The sequence below is a fragment of the Apis florea genome, unplaced genomic scaffold (genome assembly GCF_048593485.1).
Source record: "Apis florea isolate Af1SG1 unplaced genomic scaffold, ASM4859348v1 contig_2495_pilon, whole genome shotgun sequence".
In the NCBI taxonomy this organism is placed as follows: Eukaryota; Metazoa; Arthropoda; class Insecta; order Hymenoptera; family Apidae; genus Apis; species Apis florea.
In genome coordinates, this window is record NW_028256595.1 from 4496296 (window position 1) to 4517500 (window position 21205).

At 50.1% G+C, this 21205-nt stretch overlaps 1 protein-coding gene across 2 annotated transcripts in view; it reads left to right on the plus strand.

Moving 5' to 3' along the window:
- Positions 1 to 975: 975 nt before the first annotated feature.
- Positions 976 to 21205, plus strand: part of LOC100866008 (LIM domain only protein 3) — a 58697-nt gene continuing 38467 nt past the window's right edge. For both annotated transcript variants that reach the window (XM_086907008.1, XM_086907011.1), the window contains exon 1: positions 976 to 1991. The gene's annotated coding sequence lies outside the window, so the exon portion shown is untranslated. The remainder of the gene's footprint in view (positions 1992 to 21205) is intronic.

Genomic DNA, 21205 nt, shown 5'->3' on the forward strand with positions numbered 1-21205 from the left:
GTTCCGTTCTTCGACCGATCGACATCGGTACAATATCGAAATCGGGAGAAATGAGAAAATTTCAATCCCGCCCGGGGCGCGAGCCCATCGCGTATCCCCCTCCCCCCCTCCTCGCATATGCTCGAGCACGATGGCACCACCGGCAACAATGTTAAACTCCTAATGCGACGCGATGCTTTAACAATACTGGATATTCCGTCATTTTGTTTGCCACGGGTCCAATTTGATTATCGGTGTAATCTCAACCGACCTGAAATTGGTCGGCCTGTAAAATCATAGAAAATCTAGCCGAACAATACCGCTTACCAATGTCATCGAGTGAAACCTTTATACCTATTCTCTTGGAGCGCGCGCACGCCGAAAATCAGCGTACGTACACCCACCGGATCGTGCGTGTCGGACGTGTGCACGCACGCCTCGCCGAAATGCTTTTGATTTAATTAGCTAATTATAATGTTCATTTAATTATTATAATTGGACCGGTTAGCGGGCATAGGTGCAACTTGTACGCCCGTGACGCCGCCGATGACTATTTTACCGCGTTGCATTTAATAACGCCCATTAACGAACATTTACATTAGCAGTAATTATTGCAGTACTGGCGCACCGCCCACCCGATTGGGATATTTTCGCTTATCACCGGGTAATCGCGACGTCATCTAATTCGTCGTTACCATTGAAACGCAAAAGCGCTCCACGACCGACTCTCTCTTTTCTCCTTCTCTCGACGGAATTTAACTACCAAGCCAGGAAACAAAAGAAGATCCGGCAGCTTAATGAGAAACTCAATCTCTTGATTTTTTCCCCTCTCCCCTTCTTCTCTGATCGCGTCAAGATGGATTTTTCTCGAATACGATATAAAGTAACGGTAACTGTATAAAAATCTTTGTTAACTAAATTAGTCGTAAAAAAAAAAAAAAAAAAAAAAAAAAAAAAAATGATTAACTTTTCTATAATTCCGTATCCCGTAAAAAATTAACTAATACGTTGCAAAAATAAGATCGTTCGTGCCAATCCCCTTCTCCAATTCTCGACGACAATCGAGAGATTTCTCGAGTTTTCTTATCTTTAATCCTCTCGCGCGTGATATTCTTTTTTCGTAAAATTGACGGTTGCCTATCTCGCGCGACCGCGTATATAATCGCGACTCTCCGATTGATAAAGGTGGCTTGTGTATATATTACAAAGCGCGTGTATCACTCGATGCGTGTATACGGAACGCGAACGCGGTGCGCGAGAATTCACGCGACACGCGCCGAGCGGGCAACCGCGCATGCGCACGGCCACGCGTGACGTGCCAAATGACGTCGCAGTATGGAACGACGAGTGGCGGCCGGAGGACGAGAAGCAAGGAGACGCCGGACGAGTGTGCCGAGCAAAGTCTAGCCGAGAGTGCGCCGAGTGGTTGGCGGTCTCGCGTCGCCTCGCGTACCGTCGCGTTTCTCTTCATTCCGAAGTGAGCTGCCGTTGCGGGCTAACCGGCAGCCCCTGCTCGCTCTCGTTTCTCCCGTTATCGTTCGCCACACCGTTCATACTATTGCTCCGTTATCGTTCAATCTCCGGCGGCGGCGCACATCGGACGCATCGTGTGCTATTACCGATACGTCACCGCGTGCACGACACCGCATACCCGCTAATGAATTGAATTATACTTTCGTGCCGCGGCTCTACATCGCACGAGACTCCGCGGCACGCGTACGATCGATCGATATCGCGCGACAAGTGACTCGAACGATAAGTGTTGGATATCGAAGACATCACCTCTTCCGTTCCCTTTTTTTCCCCTCTCCTTTAGACTTCCGTTTAATTCCTACGCAACTCTTTTCATCCAGTCACGTCTCTGTTCCGTCCCGTTCCAATCGAGGACTGGATTTCGTTCGTTCAGTAGCGAGTGTGTTTCACGAGTGTCTGCCACAGTTGATCGAGGAAACTAACCTATCATATGTTGGAAGTTTAAGGATTCTCCCAGCGATCTCGTTCCACTTCTATCGGTGAGTACCTTTCCGATTTCTTTGAAGATAAATGCGGTCGACGCGAATCGCGATTCGAAAGGAATATCTGTTCAAGCGGATGAACCGATTTAGCCGTTTAAATCGATTTACCACGCAACGGTCGCGATTGGTAGATCTTATTACTCGCGGAGCCAGAACATCGGAATCGACGTGGACGGTGGAGTGTCGATACTCGTTGGTGTTCGCGATGTTCAGCGTGGTCGGTGATGCCGGTTCCGATGCGGGACGTTTTAATTAACGTTAGGAGGAACGACTTTTTCATCGCGACAGCGCGCTTTCGTTGTATCAATGCTCGCGTTGGTTATTTTATACTTGTCGCGTTGATCCATTTACAGCGTGGAGACGTTCCGTGCAAATAAATCGTTTTACCTTTCACGTATAACTCGTTTTGCCAAGAAATCGTATCCTCTCCTCTTCCTTCGTTACAGAGACGAGTTACGCTTCCAATTAAATTCGAAATTACTTTTATACGATTACTTTCGTTACGATTACCGAAAAGTCGAGTCACGAGGTTTCATTGATTCCGTTTCACGTGCACGTTCCACGAACCGCGTACCGTACTCGAGGACTACTTTTTGCACTCTCTTTTCTCCCCTTCCTCCCCTCCTCTCCCCGCACGTTAACCGCGCGACTCGTTCGAAACGATGGTGGCGTAACTCGAAGCGGAATGAAGCGTGCGGGCCGCTCGTTTTTGATTCGACGTTCCGCGAAATAAATCCAAGGCCTCCTCGGTTATGAGCCGGTTCCCCGTATTACACAATATAACGTCGTCCTTTTGAATCTGGCCGCGGTATAAATCGAGCATTATCGGACAATCCGTAGCATTCAACGGCCGAATGAAATGCTCGCAGCGGCGTACATTTACGTTTCAATGGCCGAATGAAATTTCCGCGCGGCGTCTGCCAGGCAAGAAGGCGTTGTTTGCGAGACAGAGAGAGGGAGAGGGGGGGAGAGAGAGAGAGAGAGAGAGAGAGAGAGAGAAAGGGGGAGAAAGAAGAGGAGGAAGAGAGAGAGGGTGAGCGAGGGAGGGAGAAGAACGTCCCTCGCAACGCTCGCCACCAACCCCCGCCGCGTTCGCCGAGGCATTAATTGGGTGGAGCTTTAATTGCCTTAGCGCGACCGACCGCCGTTCCCGCCGAACTTGGCCCGAGAAGGAAGGGTGGCTGGGAAGGTCGCGTTAACGTTTCCCGACCCGAGACCAATTTCTTCGACGATTACGATCACTCGATTAACCGATGAAAATTCTACCTTCCTTTAAACAATTAGATAATCGCATTTACCTCTCGTATTACCTTTCCATCCCGTAATAAATCGTCAAATTCTCTCTGCGGTGAGATCATCCTTTTCCCCGAATAGATAAACAAACACGCAAATACGCAGATACGAGTAATCGAACGATCGTGTTTTGTCTCGTGAACGTTTGGTCAACAAGCAAACGTGAAAGGGCATCCGTGTAACGGCGAGCGCGGTCAAACTCTCTAGTCTTTCGAGTACACATCTCTCCTACCTTTCCTCTCCTTTCAACCATCCCAGTAGTAGTATCTGATGTACTCTTCGCGATCCCCCCACCCCTCTCGAAACGCGCGGAGGCGACTAACCCCCTAAATGAAATCCTGGAATTAAAGCCGTATATTAACCTCGCGGCGGTATCCTAAATTAAAAAACAACATTTTTACGATGTCTAGGGATGGGGCGAGGAGGGAACGGTGGATGTGGAGGAAACGGGGAGCAGGGTTATCGAGAAACCCTTGGAATCGGTTCGCGACTAGGCGAGAATCCCTCTCTTTTCCATCTCCCCTTCCCCCTCCGATAGAATCGTGGCCTAACGTAGTCCTTGTTTCCGCACAGGTTGCCGAGTATCCTCTCGCTTCGACCGGGGTCGCCGAACCCCGACCGCTATTCCATTGTCCGTAAATTGCGTTTTCTTTCTTTTTTTTTTTTTTTTTGTTAAATTCGTCCGCACGTGCTACATTCCCGCGTGTTTCCGAAACCTGCGACGTCCTGATCGTCAGGGTTTGGAAAACGTCGAGTCGCTAAACTCGCTTACGGGAATTTTTATTTACTCTTTATTTACCCCTCACACGGGGATCGATCTACTAACGGTTCACGCTTGAAACTCGATGCTTTTTCTCGAATAATATTTTTATTTCTCTCTATATATAGAAGAGAAGATACCAGGAGGGAGATAATAAAAGGGAATAAATAAGAGATGGAGTTTTTTTGGTTGTTGTTGCTCGCGAAAGGAAATCGGAAGTGTTAGAAGAGTGGGACGAAGGAAATAGACGGTAGTAGGACGGTGGAGGGAAGGCGTAAAGCGTCGAGATTACCATGGAAATCCAGATCAGTCGCTTTGCATACTTTGGAAATACGTCCACGGAATCGGGTAAGGGTGTATAATGGAAGTTGAAATTGGTTGAGCCTGTCCCGTCTGGGCAAGCTATACCCCCGTATACCGAGGTATCGAGGGAAACGCATTCCTTGCCGAAATTGCTTCGCACTCGATTCAACGGGAAACACACGCGAGGCTTCGAGTTCTCGGGGTTACGTTTTCGCGCGTCAAAAAATATATACGCGACCGGACGGACGGGCGCACACGTACACAGGGAAGGGTGGCGCGTGTACACGTACACGAGAGCATCCACTACTCTCCTCGGGCTTCTCCTCGGCTTAACTTCCTCTGTCTCACACTCGTAAAGCGTTGATTAAAACCCAGCCGTGCGATGCGGCGGGACGAAGAAGGAGCGAAACAGGGAGGGGAAAAAGAGAGGGTGAAGGCGGGAGAAGACGCGAGGAAGAGAGGAGGAAAGAGCGAAAGAGGACGGAAGGAAAGGGAGGTGTAGCGAAGGGTTGAAAGAGAGAGAGAGAGAGAGAGAGAAAGAGGGAGAGAGCGGCAGGGGATTGAAGGTGGAGGAAGTTTGGGTGGGCTCGCGTGTATACGCGTAAGTGGGTGCGTACGGTTGTTGTATGGGTGCGTGTGTGCGATTGTATGAGGGAGCGCGCGCGTGCTCGGGCGCAGGCGCAGGAGAGCGAAAGCGAAACGGTGTGCGTCCGAGGACGGGCGAGCAGAAAGGAGAGAAGAGGGAAAACTAGGAGGTTAGGAGGCGAAGAAGGAGTAGAGAGGCAGGGGTTGAAGGTGGTGGGTATAACACAGGTTGGGTAGGATGGGTGAGTGGATCGTCGAGGGGTAGGGGTGGTCCAAGGCGTTGCTTGCTTAATTACTAAAAGCTAATCAATTCCGGAGGAAGTAAAGTTTAAATTGCAAACTAAAGTATAGCTAGCTCCCGGACGTAACGCTGCAAAGCGATATTACCGCTCGCTGCATTCTGCAATTAGCCCGTGGTAAATCATTGAAAACAAATTATGGGCGGAACCTGCGGATGCCTGCTACTGACCCTCTACCCTCTTCTTCAGCTCCCTCCCCCCACTCGCTCGCCGCCTGCCCTCTATCCGTATATAAAAATGTTGGCGAGGCCGTGGGCTGATATTGGAATTTTCCCCGCTTCTTTCGCTCGCGTTAATAAGCCCAATTAATCCCGGCCGATGGCGATTTTTCACGGCCCTTTTTGTGTCCCGACCGTCGAACCCGCAACCATCCCATCCCGCCCAATCCCCCGATCAAAAAAGTTTCCGGCTCAGGATGATTCATCGTATTAAAGATCGCCCGTGCGTTCACGATTTCTCCGATTTCTTGCGGAACATCCTCTCCTCTCTCTCTCTTTTATTCTCTTCTCTCCTCGGTCATAATACTCGCTCGAGCACGATATATTCGAGCACGATATATTCGAGCACGAAAAGCGAGAACGAAATTTCGTTCGATGGATAACGCGAAGAGGAATGGATTGGAAAGTGCGTTGGCGTATATAGTTTAAATAACGGGAAAGGAAGAGAGGAGGAGGAGGAGGAGGAACGAAGGAGGTGGCGAACACGGAGGAGAAACTCCTCCATTCGATTCGAGATCGGAAGAAGGCAAAAAGAGGGAATGGTAGAAGGTATACAGCACTGAAAACAAGCAATAAAATCAATGTCGTTTCCGGCGATTCAATTCGCAAGACACATCGCACAATTTCACATACAATTTTACGGCAGAACGGGCAGGACTCCTATTTACTTCACGGTCGTCCTTTCCCACCCTCCTATAACCGTTTACCCTCTTACCCTCGCTCGCCTCCCCCTCTCGGACCTCTCTCGTTTTCTTTATCTTCTTAAATCCACGAGAAAGCGCGGCCACCCGATCATTCCCGCTGACATGGACGGGCCAACCCGACCTTTCCCTTTCCGCGTGGAACAAATCCGCGTGGCTCGATTAATAACGCGAGAGACGCGTTTCAACGAGGAAAGAAAGAGGAGCGGCGGTCTCGATTCTCGTTTCACCCGATTTCGATATGCTAATCAAACGTCCCTCTATCGCGAACTTCGTATAAACTATTCGCTCGATACGTGTACCAGGAATATCGTATAGTATAATAGGCGCGTAGGTATAGGTGGGAACGGAGGTCGCTATTGGTCTCCGTTATGAAACCATTGGATATGCTCGGTGTCGCGTTCCCCCGGTTTTAATTTCCTATTATTTAAACGAGCTCGTCAGTCACCGTGACATTTATCAATCGCAAATTACGCTCGAACACGCGCAATACGCGGATTATGAGCGCGATCGAGTCGACGTTGTTTGCGATTAATTATTCCAAATCAGCCGCGACTTTGTACGGGGAAGGCCACTTTCCCCGTAGCCGCGGCCGCGATAAATTTTCAAGTAAATTGGTGGAATTAATTGCACAACGACTTCTGTACGCCGGCGGCGTATAGAAGTTAGAGCAAACGGACCTCGCAAGCGTAACGAGCTAACCAACACACACCGCGATGATACGGAATAGGCATCGATGTAAGGAAATATTTAAACGCGACATAATGAGCGGTCTAATTAGAGCTCGCGAGTCGCGATAATGGCACGACGTGGATGTGTTTAGCTTCGTTCCTAATGGACCTACTAACGAGTTCGTAATACGCGTTTATAACCTTCCTTCTTCTTTCCTTAATCTCTCTGCGCGGCTCCCTATCCCTCTCTTCCGAACCATCCGTCCAAAGCCACTTCCACACAATGGCTATCGTCGTCCATCTATCGGTCCGCCTATACACCCTATCGACTGATGCTCCCTCCCTCCCTCTTCCCGGTTCCGCTCTTTTTCTTCTCTTTTCTCTCCACGGTAACCGACCCCTTCAGAAATCACGCTGTCGGTTCATTTATCAATAAAAGTATTGGATCGGTTGCCTGGAAGTGACGCCTCCTCTAACGAAACAAAGGAACTGGGCGTAGTTATCAATTGGATATCGGATTCTCGATTAATTATGCAACGTAACGCGCTCCAGTCCTCTATTATCGCGCGCGTACATGCTCGCGAATGCTTGAATTTCAAGGTTATTAATCTTCTTCTGGCGCCATTTCGGCTGGACACGAGAGGAGCGTCGCTTCTCTCTCTCTCTCTCTCCCTCCCTCCCTCCCTCCCTCCCTCCCTCGCCCCTCCTCTCCCTCCGTCGAAATTCCAATTTTGCTTTCGAATTCAATCTCCTTTCCCTCCTTTCCATCGTTTCTATTCACCACGCCATTCGCCACGAATAATCGAACCGATCGATCAACACATTTCGGAGCAATCTAATTCTTGGAGCAGCAGACAAAAGAGGAGAGGGGAGGGGAGGTATAGTTATAAGAACGTTACTCGAAGCGAGCGATCGTCTTGATCTGTCGGTAATTAATGCCCTCCCCTCCCCCTCCTCCCCGCCCCCTCTCTCCTCTCGTCACCGTTCTCGTTTCCTGTACCGGGATTCGATGTCTCGGATTTCTGTCTGACGGAGGAGTCTCCACCGCATAGAGAGGCTTCGACGATTATACCGGTGTCACGATACGACCGTTCACCGCAATAATATCGCATTACCAAGATTAACGTGATCTCCAATAATAGATCGGACAGTGAGCAACCATGCTGGATTAGCTGACAACAAGAGATCCCTTGCGCTTGTCCGGGGTATTATTCTCATTATTCGATGCCCATTAATAATCACAGCATCGTCGTTCCTTTACCGTCCTTAAGTGCGTCCAATTTGATTCTCCCTTTGATCGCGTGCACAATAACGTCACGGGATAAATATCGGCCTCGGTATTTGTATATACCGGCCGAAGCGCGTATATACACCTCGCTTCTTCCCATCCCCTCGATCGCGGTCCCTGCAACCGCCTTTTGTGATCGTGTTTCGCGCGCGATCGACACACCGTGGACACACCGTGGACACACCGTCACCGTGGGGAAGAAGGAACGAAAGATGCGCAGGCATTCGCATCCGATCGTAGATTCGAACAGTCTTTCCCGTAACTTGGCGGGGATTCGATTTTTAATCGGTGAGCAGTCGGCGGAAAATAGCCACTTCGTCCCATCGCGTCGCGTCTCTCTTCTCCGCGGCCGATTCGACCAGCTGTCTTTTCCGCCGCCAAACAATTGTCCCTTCGTTCGCTTATCGAGCGAGCCGACTCGACTCGACTCGACGAAGAATGAAGCGCACCGATGTTCGAAAACATCCCGACCAATCGTACCCGCGCTTCCTCTCCGCGTATAAACTCATCCGCGCTTTGTTACCTCGTTCTCTCCATTCTTTCCGCCTTTTCCTTCCTTCTCCTCCTCGTCCATCGATTTTCACAGGTAATAACCAGCGTCGAACGAACGAAAGTTTCGCGTTAGGAGCAACGTCACCGTACAAAATCGATGAGGAGGTCCGACGAGGAGAAGGAGCGAGAGAGAAAGAGGGGGCACGACCGGCCGACAATACTATCACCGCGGTTCGTTGAAGCCAAGTGTAAATAAATAGATTGCATTCCCGTCCCATTTGTTAGATTAGAATCAAATATAATTTCGCGAGGCTTTCCCCGGTATAGGATCTTGATCGAAGAGCGGCAGCCGGCCGGCCGGTCGGCTTGCCTATCCACGCCCCCGCCTGCCCTCCCCCCCCCTCTATCCATTTTGCCGCGTAAATACGGCCAATCTTCTCTCTCTCCGGAGTAATCTTTCGGGGGCGCGTTAGTTACGGAGTTCGATGAGAAAGTTTGCAAGCCTCCGCGATTCTTTAATGCATTTTGCTTGCCGGGCAAACTGGCTTCGCCCCTCGTGTCGCCACCGCGAAATATTTATAAATTTACGTTTCGAGAGAAATTTGCGTTCGACAGAAACGTTTACGCGCCCGTTTATCGATTCTCCGTAATTGGACGATTAATAAAATTACGGAAGCGTCCGCTCGATTTCTCGCGATAATGCGAGAATCCCTCCCCTCCTCCTCCTCCTCCTCCCCCCCCCCCCGTGGAACGAAACCACGATCTTTTTTCGTTCCTTACGCGCGATCGGTCTCCCCTTTCTCTCTCTTCGATCGAATTTCGATCGAAGCACCGTCAGCTTGGATACGAATTTTCGAATACGCTATAATCGATTCGAACATCGAATGCTCGTGTTGGGGTGATTTTTAAGCGAAGCAACAACGATCCGGCCATTATTTTAATATTCCGCAGTTGTGTGTTCCGGGCCAAGTAGGCGGTAGAAAATGAAATTTAATTTCTCTAATATACCGGGGTTGTACGTATGAATCGCGGATGAATATTTTCATCGAACGTGTCTTTCCCCCCCTCCTCTCTCTCTGTCTCTCTTTCTCGTTCAGTAGTGCCAGATATATTATTAAGCGATCTTGAAGCGATGATTCGATTCGATATTTCGCGAAACTCCTTTTTCGCGTTTCCGCCTCATCGCGGCGGGTGGCCATTTTCGCTATTGTATAGCAACGATGGCTTCTGCGAGAGGAATAATTATTTCTGCGTAAATGACGATAATCGGGCTATTATTACATTTACGGCATTACGGTGGTACGATATTACAGTAGTACGTTATTAGAGTATTGGAGGATGAATATTAATCGGGCACGTACGAGTGGTGCTTGTAATTAAAGTAGACACGTCATTGGACGGAAAATTAAATTAAACGGCGAGATAACCGAGTAATTACGCAATGTCATTTCACCGAACAAAGCGAGATTTCTTTTCGCCCGACCCTTTTCGACTGCCGCGCGGCCCACGATGACGCTTCACGTTCGCGCGCTCTCGCCAAATTTCGCCCACGTTGAAAAATCACCGTTCCAAACCGTTTTTAAAACGAAATCGCGTTCCAACGCGCCCGAAACGAATTAAATCCCCCCTTCCCTCTCTCCCGCTTTTCTTTTCCGCTCTCTCCCCCTCGCGCGCGCCAGTTTTAACAAACGCTAATTCTCTTCCTCCCAGCTGGCTCGCACGCGAAACGAAACGCCGATTTCTAAACAAATATTAAACGGCCAATTGGTGTTTTCCGCGTAGCCGCTCCCTTTCGTTATTATAATTATCGATTGGCTCGCCACCCCCGTTCGCCTCGCGACAATAAATTAATGTTGCGCCTCCGCCGCGCGCGCGCCAACGTTTATACAAATATATAAACGCGGAGCTGATCCCTAACGACGTTAAGTCCGCATTACCGATCGCTCGCTTTTATCCCATCCTTTTCTCTCCCAGCCTTCTTCTCCCCCCCCTCCCCCCACGTTCCCACGTACGCGAAAACACCGTTTTTACCAATTACCCGGTCATAAATTTCGCGAGGACCGGCGGCCAATTATCCCGGAATTAGCGTCGCACCGACCGTCCTCGCAAACGATCGCGCTTCTCTGTCTAAGCGGCGCGTATTCGCCTCGCTAATTAGAAGAAAACCGAGTAATTACACCGGCGGAGCGACCCTTTTCCGAAATTTCGCCGCGAATATAACGGAGAGAGAGACTAGAAAGCGGAAGAGTGTGTGGGTCGCGCGCGCGCGCGCGCAAGAGAGAGGGAAAGAGACGAAGCAGCGCGGTTGCCGGGGTCTACGTCGAAACGGGCGCAAACGATCAGGGAAACACTATTACCACCACCACCGCCACCACCGTCTCTCTCCTTCTCTCTCTACTCTCTGTGTATATACGCGAGAAACGTTTAATTAATCTTACGCGAAATCAGCGGGCTTTTATTGTCATTAATAGCCCCGACCTGTATTTAAACACGGCGGCGCTTTTCGATTCACGGGGGGGTGTTTAATGATTTCGCGTGCGGACGCGGCCAAGTAATTTCCCCGGTAATCGGAAATATGGAATCAGCCGTTTGATAAAAGACATTAGTAATGGCGCTGTCGATCCGCGATAAACTATTTATTACGTTCACCAACGGCGATACACGGGGACGCGTTACACGACCAGTTCCATGGGCCAGACCGCATCGGGTTGCGGATCGCCAGCAGCGGATGAATGAGCGAGAGAGAGAGAGAGAGAGAGAGAGGCGGACGCGCGTGTGGGGAGCGCCGCGTCGACTCTCAAAACCAATTTTCGGGATTTCATTTGGAAAACATAACGTGCTTCGCACGCTGTTTATGGGTTCCATTAGGAACCTGTCACCCCGGTGATCCCGCGTTGCATTCCCATACCGGGGGAAAGGAGGCGCCACGCTGTGCCGCAACCGATACACCAATCGCAGAGTTCGATCCCATCACCTTCGGGGACCTCGGCTTATCCGGATACTCGGAGGCCGAGGATCCGCCGAATATCCGTTTGATGTCTGCTCTTGTATCGAGGATACGGGCGTATTTTTTTTCCCCGATTGTAGCCGTTTCGCGATTAATCGATGATCTCTTCTCTCTCTCTCTCTCTCTCTCTCTCTCTCGCTTTATTTTAATCGTTCGATTCGTCACGATTTCGAGAGGAAAAAGTTGATGGAATTATCCTGGAAGTTTGACGCCCCATTTTGGAATCCTTAATATCCGTTGCATCGAGTTCGATTAGCGGTCTGATTTGTTCCCTGTCGAATCGAACGACGTTTCCCAATTAAGTTTACTCTAAATTGCGCGATCGTCGCGGTTGTTTTTCTTCCTCCGTCGTTCTCCGCATCCGTCCTGATTGCTCTATGGAAAAATACATTTTGGTTAGTCGCTCCCGAGCCGCTCACAACGTATTTTTCGCATCGAACACGCGCGAACATCGATGACAAACGCTTCGTTCGGTACGCGCGCGTCGACAATCTCTCTCTCTCTCTCTCTCTCTCTCTCTCTCTCTCTCTCTCTCGCTCACGTGGGACGATCGGTCGAATCTATTCGCCGTTGCGACGTGCCGCGCTAACAAATCGATGGAATCCATTAAATTCGCCAACACGCGGCGTGACGGTCGAATTACTCGTAGCTGCAGAGAAAATTAGCGATTATACCGCGGTACGCTCGAAAAGGGATCTCTCCCGCGCGATTGCTCGCTCGGTTTGAAATCGTCGATAGCGGGGTGGGGAGGGAGAAGGGAATTGATATCGATCTCTCGAAAACCTGGGGATCGAAAAATACAAGGGGGAGGGGAGACACATTTCCACTTCTTGGCGATCGCCTCGTTCCTCGTTCTTTTCGAGTTCGTCTTTCGACGAATCCCGAAAGTTATTTCCTTACGGTATTAATAGAGAAAGTGCATCTCCGGTAATGAGATTGCGGCACACGAGGGGGATGATATAAGGGGTCGATTACAAGGCTTGTTCGTAATAACATATTGTTCGCTCAGCCGTGTATTTGCCGGGGATAGGCATGACGCGTCGTACGTATACGCGCAAATAATGTAACGTAAATAGAGGATCGTTTCGTGTGCGCGCGATAATTAATTCGTTGCCTCGGCTCGGTCCTCGTCGAATCGCGGCCGAACACGCTCGCCTACTTTCCCGCTACCAGATCGATCCTCGTCGCGCCTCCCCGTCGATCGTGTCGCGGATCGATACGAAAGATCGTTGGAATACGAGGATCGCTCGGAAACACGTGCGGTGAAACACGAAAGTCGCAAGTCATGCGCCTAATTCGCTCGATACGTTCTGTCTTCTCTAGCGTGCACGAGCTGACCGCGGGGGAGGCGATGAAGGTGGACGAAAAAAAAAGTATCGACGAAAGATCGGAGGAGGAGGAGGACGCAGAGGTTCGAAACCGGAGGATGCCGTTTCTTTTCACCCGTACTCTTCTCCTTCGTTTTTCCTTCTTTTCTCTCTCTCTCTCTCTCTCTCTCTTTTTTCGCGATATCGGAGGAACGATCCATCGACGCGGCGATTCCCCGTTCTTTTCAGGAAAAAGAGACGTGGCCGGTCGTACGGAAAGACCGAGATAATTACTTTCGGTTTTCGGGCGTACGCTTGAGCGAGCGCAAACGAAACAGGCGTATCTTGCGGTCGTGAATTTAATTAAATATTTTCGTGGCCGAATGTCCGCCATGATCATCTTGCCCCTTCTTTTTTCTCCCCTCCTTTTTTCTTTTTTTTTTTTCCCCTTCCTAGACACGGGGCAATTTACTTTTTTAATGTCCGTAATGAATTAAACGCTCTCCTACCCCTTTCTTTTCCGTCGAGTTCCCTTTAGCCACCCGGTGTTGCCAATCCCCGTCTCGCGCGCTTCTTCCAGGCCGGACCTTCATTTCCTTCATCTCAATATTCCTCCATTGTCCGTTGCGCTCCCCTCCTCCTTTTTATTTGTTCCGTGAATCTTCTGCGTGCCATTTCGTACGTACACCGATCGGATTAAAGTCTCGTTCCTTAAAAATCCCCCGCACATTTCCGTTTGGATTCCGTTTCGTTCTACCACCACGAGCCATTTCCCTCCTCTTAAACTTTTATCGCGGGACGGAGTTTGTCGAGGCGATGTACAATCCGCTTGGAGATCGCTACGCTGGCGTTCGCGCACCGAGGCCAGCGTAAAAAAGACTCTCCCATCATCTCGGCCGAGAATGCGAGACGAGCGCTCGTAAAAACTTCCTCCTCCTCCTCCTCCTCCTCGTGGATCGATGTAATCTATTTAACGTGGACGCTCTCTCTCTCTCGGTGTGTATCTTCTCGTTTATACTCGAGAAATACTTTTTTTTCGATGCGCGGATCAATTTCTTCCTTCTCGATTGATACGGGGAGGATCTCGCTGGGAGCACCAACGTTCGACTCGATCGCATCCGTCTTTATTTTTTCCCGACCCCGATACCGTAAAATTGGATTCGACGTCGCAAATACAACGCGGACTGCACTCGTGCCATGCTGCGGGGAAGCCGGCCAATTACGTTACTTAGACTAATGTTATCGATGTCACGGTGGTGGTGGGATTGTTTTTTATCGCGCGCCGTCTCCACCGTAAAAATCCCCTCCCGCGCGCACATACGTCTCGAATCGTCCTCGAATCGTATCGATTCTCGTTTTTATCTCCGCGATTTAATCGCGCTCTCTCTCTCTCTCTCTCTTTTTTCCGCAACATGGCATGGGAAAAAAGGACTTGGTCGGCGTTGAGTTTGAAAAGGGCGGCGCGCGATTGTTTAGAAGTTTGGAGCGTTTGCAAGAGCGGGGCACGGCATCGTACAGCCATTCGATAGATTGGCTAGTAACGGGGAAGGAGTGGATTTTTCGTCGTCGTCGGAGGAAGGGATGAGCCTTGAGAGAAGTGGAAGGAGGTGAATTGGAGGCAGAAATAGGGGGGTGGATGGAGAGAGTGGGAGCGGGACAGGGGGATGCGTGTTTCCTTTTCCTTTCCTCGGAATCTAATTTCGTCGAATGTCATCCTCGAGACTCGAGAGAGTGCAGCGATCTGCATTCGAGGTTGAATCGTCCGATAGCAATTTCCAAGCGAGGGGGAGAGAAGCTGTCGCGCTCGGCTGAAAGAGAGAAACACACCGATCCGAGGATGTGGGGTGAGGTGTGGGTTGCTCGAGGGAGGGGTTGGAGGGACGGTGGGGGTTGAATCCTGCGGGAGGATACGCTGTCCGTTCCCGGGCAAGTCTCGTCGAAGTATCGAGACCTGTATCATGGCGGCTATAATACATTTTTTATCTGATCGAGGGGATCTTCTTTATGGAGGGTGCTCCGTGCACGCTTCTCCGTCGCTCTCTCCGTATCGACGCATATGTATACGCCACCGCTTCCCTCGCGCGCCTTTTCTCCTTTTCCCTTTTCTTCTTTCCCTCTGCCTCGCTCGTCGACTCGCGTTTCCATTCGCGCACGAATTTGCTCGACGAATAAACGATTGGGGAAAAAGGAACGGAATGAAGCTGTTTAGCGTCGTTCCTCGCGTAGATTCGCGGGAATCGAAAAGATCGGGTAGAGATCGTTTGTAGGAGAAGATCGTTAAAATTTACGAGAGGGGCGATCTATCGGTGAAATAAAACAAGGAGGGAGGGGAAAATGGAAGAGATCGAAATGGAAAGAGGCGCAAGAAAGGGTGGTGGTGGTCCCTGCGAGTGTCTGGAGCGAAGAGTGGATGTCGAGACGGAGATATAGGTAGGAGGGCAAAGGTGGGAGGGGAAGGGAGCGGAGGAGGATGGAAGCGGGGACTGAAGCGGAGCCAAAGACGGATGGTAGCGGCGGCGATGGTGGGGTGGCAAGGAGAGCTCCCTATCATGTGGGGAAGAGGGAGGGCGGTATAGGGGATTGAAAAGCAATTTCCCCGCGAGGGACGCGCGGTGTGTGGTCCGAGCTTTATATTAATGATCCAGATATATTATCGGACGTGACCGAAATTGCTGTCAAAAAACTCGGATATTGGATCGAGAGGAGATTGCGAGAAGGTCGCTCTTCTCCGCGCACTTTCTATCTATACAGGGTGTTGCTAAATATGTGGGGCACCTTCCCACGATCGATCCTACGCGTCGAAGAACAGAGAAGTATCGATCGTTTCCGCGTTTAGCGTGAGCTCGATCTCGAAACCGGCCGATGAAAAGTAAGGGGAGCGCCGGTCGAGGTCGAATTCGATCGATACGAAAACGCGAACCATCATCGTCCACGATTCCACAATGTTTCCGTATCGTGTCTCGTGCACGATTCTTCGTCGTATCCGCCGATACGTCTATTATTCCCTCTCCATCACGAGATAATACGTCCTGTCGTTCACCGAGGGTCGGACAGATCAATTTTATTCGCGGATCTCCTCCCCGTTTCGCGAATCCGTGTCGCCCGAAGCGTTTCCAGTTCATTCGGGTTTCCCGATAACACGCGGCTTCGTTTCTCTCGCCGGCCTCGCTTCCCTTTCGAGAACAGGAAGAAACGAAAACGGGAAAGATTTTACATAGAAATTGGAACGCGTGGCTCGGATCGGCTAAATTTCGATCGGTGAAAATATTTATCGCGAGACAAGGAAATCTGAATCGCCGATTTTTCGAACGTGGACGTTCGTGCGTGTTAATGCGGGCGCGTTAAATGCTCGGGATCCTGTCGCGTTGCGTTGTATATACGCGAAACATGTTTTATGCAGTTACGCTCGCGATAAGCGATTAAACCGCGACTCGTACCGGTTTCGAAACGATAAGCCCGGCTAACGAACGCATTTTCCGCCCACTGGAAATCCCTTCGCCGTGTCTTGTGTGACGTTCGACGTCGAGCATCGCCTCGCTTAACGCGGCTTCGATCTCGATCGACCATCGAAATTTGTCCCGAATGTTGCCGCCGATTTCGTTCCCCCCTCGTCGCGTTTCCAACAATTCCAAGTCTTTCCCCCCCCCCTCTGCCCTCACTTATCGGAAGATCGATCGATCGATCTCGAGAGAGAAATTGGGGGAAATCTAATACGTGGATGGGAATCGACGCCGGTTTTTCTGTTAAGACGGCGCGAGGTCACGTCCCGACTCGAAAGACCAATTTCCGCTGACTTCTATTTACATAGTTAGGTATACGGGCTGGATAATACGGCCCTGTCGAGTTGGCCGTTCGCTCGGTCGTGGCGAGGGGTTAGCTGTCCACCGGTAGAAGGATAGCTTGGCAGGAAGCGGGCCGAGGAGGGTATTACGGGTAATACCCACAGTGTTTCCAGAACGTTGGGTAGGCGTAACTAAATTTCCATATCTGGCCGATTGTAATGCGCATTTAGCGGGCAACGAGGACGAGGACGGTCGACGTCGACCACGACGATGGATCGAATTATAGCTCCCTTCCTCCCTTTCTGTTTACGCTTATACTTTCTAATTTCGTGAATCGACTCCCCTCCCCTGCCTTTGGCGCCCACGGAACGAGTTCGAGCGGCCAGGATCGAGGAGGGAGAGGGCTTTTATCGGCGGAAGCTCGCCTCATCTCTCTCTCTCTCTCTCTCTCTCTCTCTCTGTTCATGATCTCGCATCCTTCCGCGCGTTGATCGATCAACGGAACGGGGCGAAAGGTCAAGACAACGGAGAGGAGGTATAAATTCACGCGGCTGTTGGAACGTGTATTTACATGCACGAGTAGCGACGTTTGATTGGCCGTGACGTGGACGGTCGAAAGTGGCTTGCCAACCCCTTGATTGGATTCTATCCTCGACACAATGAGCTGTGCATCGTACGATCGAGCGTAATCGAACCGGGACGCCACTCGTCGCCGCTGCGGAGAGGTTGCCAAGGGGAAGAACGAGAAAGGAATACCGTCCAGCCGATTATTACACCGGGGGATATCGTTGCGAAACCGTGCGAGGATTCGCTTCCTCCCTCCACCGTGTTTCGATTAATTTGTGGCAAGTATACGGACTTTCGTATTGACGTTTCGTTGTTTGCACGGCCGCGTGTTTGTTAAAAAATTGTTTTTTGTCGGTTATTCGGTCCGGAACGCTTTTCAATATTTACCTTTCAATGGCACCATCACGGGGTGGAAAGCGCGGAGAAAGTATAAAAAATAACGAGTCGAGGCGAGGATCGAGCGAGATGGAAGATCAGATACAAGCGAGAAAAATCAAAGGAACATACATACATATATGTATACATATATATATATATATATATTGGTCACGTTCCGAGGGTGCGCTCGCATATACCACTTTGATATACTGATTGACGCTTGTTCGCGTGCCGAGGGATTAGCTCGATTCGACTCGTGGCGAGCAATCGCGGTTGCGCGTTGATCCCTCGCATTCGGTTCAACCGAATTCCAAGATCTCCGTTTCCTCCCGTTCCAATAATATCCTCTCTCTCTCTCTCTCTCTATCTCTCTCTCCCTCTCCTCGATAATTCGAAAAAAAGAATCCACGGCGAAGAAGCTTTTTCACATTCTCCGGTGAAGAGGGCGCGCGGTCAACGGGATACAATCGCGGGAACAATCGTATCGTTTAATCGCGCGGCAATTTCAATCTCGGCCCCAATCTCTTTTTCCAATTAATCCGTGTCTGCGGCGGCGTGACGAGCGGACAGACGGGTGCTGCTCGATTTTTTCAACGGGCGAAAATTAAAGAAGAATAAAAAAAGAGAAAGTTCGAATTTGAGCGAGAAAGTCGGCGATCTCCTCTCAGTCCTTCAGACTGGCTGCGCCCGGTGTAATAGTTCTCGTTTCACCCTCGTGGGAATCGGAAACGAAAGGAGGAGGAGAAGGAGTATCGGTGTCGAGGTGAGAAGCCGAGTTGCACAGTGGTCGGGAATCGAGCGGAGCGCATCGAGGAACGAGGTGGAGATTGGTAGTGGAGACGAGAGGGAGGTAAACGAGGGTGGTAAGCGGTTGGCAAAAGGTGTCCTATACCGAGCCACGAGGTTAAGAAATACGAGAGAGGCGAACTGTGGTCGCGGTCGAGGGAAGAAAACGAGAAGAAAAGGAGGAGGATGGTTGCGAACGGGGAGCGGCGGGGGTGTAGAAGGGATTTGTGGAACTCGAAGGGGCTCGGGGATCAGTAGGTTGATTCGAGGGCTTGGAGTAGGAAGGGGTGACTGTACTTAGTTAGCGGACAATGCGGCCCCTAATGAACAGCCAGGGGCGGCCGGCAGAGCAGCCACTGGAGCACGCCATCTAGTCTGAGACAGACAGATTACGTTGCGTAGCGTTATACCGCGTTATCCTCCCCCGCCTCTCGCGTTCGAGGTTCGCATTGCGTGGCAATTTCGATTACGAGCCGAGACCGTTTCCTCGTTTACGACTCGAGTAAACCGTATCGACGTCCCTAACTACCTTTCCAACTTCTAAACCGTGAAAACGTTCGCGTATACTTGTTGTATATACGCGATGGATCGAATATAGCGCCTCAACTTTTACTCGGGAAAGACTCGAATACACTGGCTGGGTCGGGTTACGCGTCTCCTCGATTATTCCAACACGTCTTTCCCAATGTTGTTTTTCAATCGCTTCTTTGAGGATTGAAGCGTTTAGAAGATCGATAATAAAGTGACAAACCCGAATAACGCGATTTTCGAGCAAATTAATCGTAACGCGCTCGTGGTAAATTTTTCGTAACTTTGGTCGAAAGTTGATGAGGTTGAACGAGGAGATTCGCATCGAGCGTGGATTTCAACGTTCATTCGCGGGATCGTGTAGATAAAATATAAAAAAAAAAAAAGAAGAAGCGCGAAAGTCGGAAGAAGACGCGCGAGAAAATAAAAATGCGAGCACGTTGGGAGGGGGGCGTTTACGACGCTGATGTAACGATGCATTAAATGCGCGCGTGTATTTAAAACTTTAACGTTGCGAAAACACGGATGTGAAACGCGGAGTTGGAGGAGGCGATGTGCGTCAACGGTATGCGGTAGAAAGAGATTAAAGAAGGGGTAAGGGAATGGGAAAAAAGAGGAGAGAGAGGGAGAGATATACGAATCGAGGTAATACAAGGAAGGATGCGGCGTGTCCACCGCAATGGAAGAAACGAGGCGCGTTACGGCCACGATTGAGATCCACTGGCTGCTGCGGCGGTTGTAATTGGATTCAATTGTCCCGCGTTAAATCAGTGACTGCACTCTCCTGCCAGTTCTCCATTCTGCGTCTATCCATCCGCTACTCCTACGACACAGCTCATTGAAACGAGTCGGCTACAGCGCGCTCGGAAAACCGGCAGTCCTTCACGACGTTCGCGGAAGCTTGAAAAGAGCTTCCGCCGCCAGTTCCGCCGGTGCATAGAAAAACACCGATTATTCCCGTAAATCTTTGTCTCGGCCGTGAGCGGAGAATGGCCCGTTTCACGCGTCAAGCTTGTTTTTTTCAATTTAAAAAAAAAGAAAAAAAAAAAAACAAAAATCCGTCCATTTATTCGACGTTCTTCTAACACCGTTTTTTTTTTTTTAATCGTTCGTCGATTTTTGTCCGATTCGTCACGAGATAGGGACTGTTTTTTCGCGAATGTATATTTTCTTAAACCGATGACCTCGCGTGGAAAATTTTTTCGTCGAATTAAAAATCAAACGAATGGACGGGATTACGAAACGGGTTTTCGAAATTAAGGAAATCTCTGTGTTTAATCGGCGACTCTGACCGCTTCCACGAGGATGGAACGGGGAACACCGAAATCTCGTTGAAACATTAAAAGTTGGTCGATAGAGCAGGTCGAGCAATGTCATTTGTAATTACATTCCTCGGTGGATCGGAAAGGTAGGAAGAGTGGATTGCGCGCGAAGCTTTTTTGATTTTTCGCCATCGTGGAACGTGTCACACTTATCGAATGCTCTTTGCTCCCATGCTCGCGTATCGATAACACGGTAAGCGGTAATTTTACTAATGGCATTGCCGCGTCCTTTATATCCGCGCCATTTGTGTCTTCCTTCTTCCGTTCCTCCCTTCCCCTCGCGGTGACTTCGCTTCCGGGAAACATCGTTCGCACCACAATGATCGGTTTCCTGGCTGACATCCCCTGCCGCGTGATCAGAGAATCCGTGATCGCCTATCTATCTATCTATCTATCTCGAATCGAGAAAGACGCCCGTACCGCCCTTCTCGAATAAGAAATCGCGCGTATGTGTCGTTTATCGCGATCGATTTGTCAACAAAAATTCCAACGATTTCGATCGATCGTGCATAAAGAACATCGTGGATCCTCGCGCTAGTTTGCGATTCTTCCGCGTCGTAGAAACGGATCGAAGGCGGCTCGCACATTTTCTACGATTATTTCTGTAAATTTCCAGACGCTATTATCGTGATTATCGTTAAGAAGGATCCGCGAGACGAGGGAAATTGCGATCGAGCAAGGTGCACGTACTTACGCGCGATCCATCTCGACGTCCTTAGTTATTAATGTCCTCGATACAATCTCGAGGTTAAGCGTTACATTAGTCGATCGTGGAGGTAAAATAGACAAAGACAGACATGATGGGGGAGAGAGAGAGAGAGAGAGAGAGAGAGAGAGAGAGAGAGAGAGAAAGCGAGGGAGCGCGTGGAGAAATCAATCGATTTTCGCGATTGCGTGGACACGGAATACGCGACGCGATTCCGA